This window comes from Chiloscyllium plagiosum, chromosome 24, assembly GCF_004010195.1.
Source record: "Chiloscyllium plagiosum isolate BGI_BamShark_2017 chromosome 24, ASM401019v2, whole genome shotgun sequence".
Taxonomy (NCBI): Eukaryota; Metazoa; Chordata; class Chondrichthyes; order Orectolobiformes; family Hemiscylliidae; genus Chiloscyllium; species Chiloscyllium plagiosum.
Window position 1 is genome coordinate 37,406,258 of NC_057733.1, and position 5,121 is coordinate 37,411,378.

A 5,121-nucleotide genomic window follows, 5' to 3' on the forward strand; every position below is an offset into this window, starting at 1 on the left:
CCTTCTCTGTTAGGCTGCTTGATGGCAGAGTGACTCACATCCCTGGCTGGGAGGTTCCAGTACACTCTCTGACCTATGATAATTGCACGAGAGTGATAAAAAAAAGTGGAAGTGAGAATGGACGGGGCTATCCTGCAAAAATGATTGACAAATGATTGTAAACACATTCACCGGTGTAGGAATACATGACTGGGGAGGAGGGAATTCTAGGGAATGCTAGGCCTGATAGAGGAGAACAAAATGTTTAAAGGTTTTAAAAAAGGCATGGTTCCCAGTAATTGAGGTATATTCCTTTAAAAAGCAAAGGGAGGGCAACCCATTCAAGACATCCCTAAAGATAAAGAAATCAAAATTTAAAAAAAGAAAACGTGGTCTTCACAGAATTGCATAAGGAGGCCATTCAGCCCATTGTGCCCTGTATGGATTCTATTATCTTGTGCCAATCTCCTACCTTTCCCCATATCGCTGCTTACAATTTGTAACACATTAATCATTCTTGAATGTTTCAGTTGAATCTGCCCCCACCACATTTCCAGGCAATGCATTCCACTCCCTAATGACTGGCTGAGGGAAAGAAGCTTTTTTTTCTCACAGCAGCCTTGCCTCCTTTAAGATGGATGTCAGGTGGAAATCACAGCCTCAAACCAAGGGGAGTGCAGAAGGTACAGAGGGGAGGTGAAAAAGCAAAGAGGGTTTATACAAAAATATTGACAACCAGCATAAAGAAGAAATATTTCTACAGACATATCAATAGTAAAATGACTAAGGCCAATTAGCAATAGGAAAAGGAATTCACACCTGGTGGTAAGAGGTGGCTAAGGTGCTACGTGAAAACTTTGCATCTGTTTTTACCAAGGAGGGGGATGCAATCCAGGGCATTGTGACAGAGGAAAGATGGCTGAGTAACAGGAAACAGAGAGTAGTGTCAATTTTTAGGCCAGAGTAAGATTTGTCATGGTTCCCAGAGGTTAATATTGGGACCCTTGCTTTACTTGATATATATTAATGATCTTGATCTTAGTGTGCAGGAGATAATTTCAAAGTTTGTGAATGACTTGAAACTTGGAAGCATTGTAAACTGTGAGGAAAACAATGTAGAACTTGAAAAGGACATAGTAGACAGGTGGATGGAATGGGCAAATAGGTGGCAAATTGAAGATCAATATGGAGAAGTGAGAGGTGATGCATTTTGGTGGAAAGAACATGAGCGAACAATATAAAATCTGAATTATAATACTTAAGGGGGTGCAGGAGCAGAGAGACCTGGGTGTATTTGTGCACAGAACACTGAAGATGTCAGGACAGGTTGAGACAGCAGTCAATAAAACATATAGCATCCTGTAATTTATTCTCAGGGACATAGCTTTTAAGAACAAGAAGAAAGTTAAAACCAGGTTATAGTCCAACAGGCTTATTTGGAAGCACTAGCTTTTGAGGCGCTGCTTCTTCATCAGGTGGTTGTGGAGTAGGACCAGAAGACACAGAACTTTGAGCAAAAGGGTTACAGTGTCACGGAGTTGTAATGATATATTAAACAAACTTAGATTAAGTCTTGCATCTTTAAGGATGGGATATGCTAGTTTTGGAGCAGACAATGACACATCCCTCCCAGATCGTCTCAACGCCTTCTGTGCTCACTTTCAGCAGAATGTTGGCAGAGAGGTAACACCTATTCTGACAAGTTCTGATGAATCTATCCCACCAGTCACTGCATCAGAGGTCAGATCAGTCTTCCTTCATGTGAATTTAAGAAAAGCGATGGGACCAGACAGAGTACCAGGCCGTGCACTCAGAGCATGTGCAATCAACTGGCAGAGGCCTTCTCGGACATTTCAATCTCTCCCTGCAGCAGGCCACTGTCCCTGCCTGTTTCAAAAGGGCCAACATCATCCCTGTACCTAAGAAGGCTCATACAGCATGTCTCAATGACTACCGCCCAGTGGCCCTAACTTCAGTGGTCATGAAGTGCTTTGAAAGGCTGGTCATGACATTAATCAACTCCAGCCTCCCCATTACTCTTGACCCACTCCAATTTGCCTATCGGACCAATGGATCCATGTCAGATGTCATATTACTTGCCCTTCACTCCTCCCTGGAACATCTTGACATCCAGAACAGCTATGTAACAATTCTACTCATTGAGTATAGTTCAGCCTTCAACACTATTATTCCTTCAAGACTGATTACTAAACTTAGTGATCTCAGACTAAGCTTCACTCTCTGCAACTAGATCCTCAGTTTCCTAACCACAAACCACAATCAGTGAAGATTGGGGACAATATTTCATCCTCACGAACACTCAACACTGGAGCCCACCCAGAGGTGCGTACTCAGCCCCCTACTGTACTCACTGTATACTCTTGACTATGTTGCCAAATACCAGACTAGTGCCATTTACAAGTTCTCTGATGACACCACCATAGTTGGTCGAATCTCAGAGAGCAACGAAACAGACTACAGATGGGAGATGGAAGAACTGGAAAAATGGTGCACTGAGAACAACCTAGGTCTTAATGGTGGCAAAACCAAGGAACTCATTATTGGCTTTCAGCAGGATGTTACTTATGCCCCCCCCCCCCCTACACATCAACAGCACAGAGGTGGAATGAGTGGAGAGTGTCAAGCTCCTGGGAGTGGTCATCCACAACAAGCTCTCTTAGACTCTTAATGAGGATGTATTGGTTGCAAAAGCCCAACAATGTCTCTTCTTCCTCAGGCAGCTGAGGAAATTTGGCATGATGGTGAATACTCTTGCCAACTTTTATAGGTGTGTCATCGAGAGCATCCTGTCTGGATATATCACTACCTGGTATGGCAACTGTATCATTCAAGGTCGGAGACAGTTACAGAGAGTGGTGAACTCGGCCCGGACAATCACAAAGGCCAACCTCTCATCAATAGAATCCATTTACCAGGCCCGCTGTCAAGGAAAGGCCGCCAGCATTCTCAAAGATCTATCCCACCCTGGCAATGATTTTCTACAACCTCTACCATCAGGGAGAAGGTACAGAAGCCTGAATACACGCACTAGCCAGTTTCAAAACAGTTTCTACCCCACTGTTGTTAGAATACTGAATGGACTCGCAAACTCTTAACATTTGCCTGTACCTGTGTTTTTGTTCTTGCCACTGTTTACTTATCTACTTATCTATGCTACTTAATTATATGATCTGTCTGTATTGCTCACAAGACAAAGCTTTTCATTGTGCCTTGGTACACATGACACTTAACTCAATTCAATTCAATTCAATGTAAGTTTGAGAACTCCTTTTAAGTTACATTCACAAGATGACATCAGTTTATCTAAGAATAGGTGTTATCTTAGCTCAGAGAGAAAGTGAGGGCTGCAGATGCTGGAGATCAGAGCTGAAAAAGCGCAGCAGGTCAGGCAGCATCCAACGAACAGGAGAATCGACGTTTCGGGCATAAGCCCTTCTTCAGGAAGGGTTATCTTAGTTCAGACAATGTATTAAAGCTGTGAACTTAAAGTCTGTCCCAATGTTGAGTCAGCTTTATTTCTAAAGGGGGACTTACAGAATATTACATGGATTTATGCAGTTTTTGAGCAAAATATAATGGAACTCTGTAAATACAGACCCACCCCATAAATTTATATATGTGCGTGTTCAGAGTGGGTGTGTGTATGTGAGTGTGTGCACATGGGTGTGAGTGCATGTGAAAGAGTGTGTGTAAGCTCGGTCAAGTATGTGTGTGAGTGTGATGGGATATAAGCCTGTGGGAGGGTGCATGCATGGGTGTGAGTGCGGGGGGGGGTGCATGTGTGCGCGCTTGGGAGAGAGCATGAGAAAGGGTCAGCGTGAGTGTGAGGGAATGTGAAGGAGCGTGTGTGTGAGAGAGAGAGATTGAATGGGTAAGTGCGAGAATCTGAGTGTGTGTGAGAGTGAGAGAGGGAGTGTATAGTGCAGTGGAGTCACCTGTAGTGTGACATGAACCCAAGGTCCTAGTTGAGGCCATTCCCATGGGAACCAAACTTGGCTATCAGCTTCTGTTCGGCCACTTAGTGTTGTTGCTTGTTCTGAAGTCCGCCTTGGAGGATGGTCACCCGAAGTTCCAAGGCCAAATGTCCCAGACAGCTGAAGTGTTCTCCAACTGGGAAGGAACACTACTGTCTGGTTATCATTGCACAGTGTCCATTCATCTGTTGTTGTAGCGTCTGCTCAGTCTTGACAATGTACCAAGACTCAGGGCATCCTTGCCTGCAGCGTATGAGATGGACAATGTTGGCAGAGTCACATGAGTACCTGCCGCATACATGGCAGAGCAAGGAGGGTATGCTGAACTTAGACAAGGCAATATTTTTTCCTCAGCTGGAGTATTGTGTACCTTCTGGATGCCAAACTCTAGAGAGGACGTAAAGGCATTAGAAACAGTGCAGACATTTACAAAGATGGTTCCAGTGATGAGAGACATCATTTATGAGGATAGATTGGAGAAGTAGGGGATCATTTTTCTTGGAGGGAAGAAAGTAAAAAGGAGACCTAATAGAGGTTTACAAAATCACAGGAGGCATAGCGACGGTAAATAAGGAGAAACATCTCCAGCTCATAAAAGGATCAAGAATGAGAAGGTGTAGATTTAAAGGATTTCCAAATGTAACAAATGTATTGTGAGAAAAAGCTTTTAATGCGTTGCCTGGAAATGGCAGTCACAAAGCCAGTTGAGGCATTCAAGAGGGCATTGGATGGTTATTTGAATAGAAACAATGTACAAGATTATGGGAAAATAAAGGCAGATGAATTGCACTAAGTCATAATGCTCATTGGAGAAATGGTGCAGAGATGATGGGCTGAATGTCCTCAGCACAGCAAGATATCTCGGTGCTTAGCACTGCTGTCTCACAGCACCAGGGACCAGGGTTTGGTTCCAGCTTTGGGTGACTGTGTGGAGTTTGCATATTCTCCTGGTGTCTGCGTGGGTTTTCCCTGAGTGTTTTGGTTTCCTGCCACAGTCAAAAGATGTGACACTTAGGTGGATTGACCATGTTAAATTGTCCATAGTGTCCAGGGATGTGTACGTTAGATGGTTTTGCTATGGTGGATGCAGGGTTACAAGGATGGGGTAGGGGGCCGGTTCTAGGTGGGATGCTCTTCGGAGGGTTGG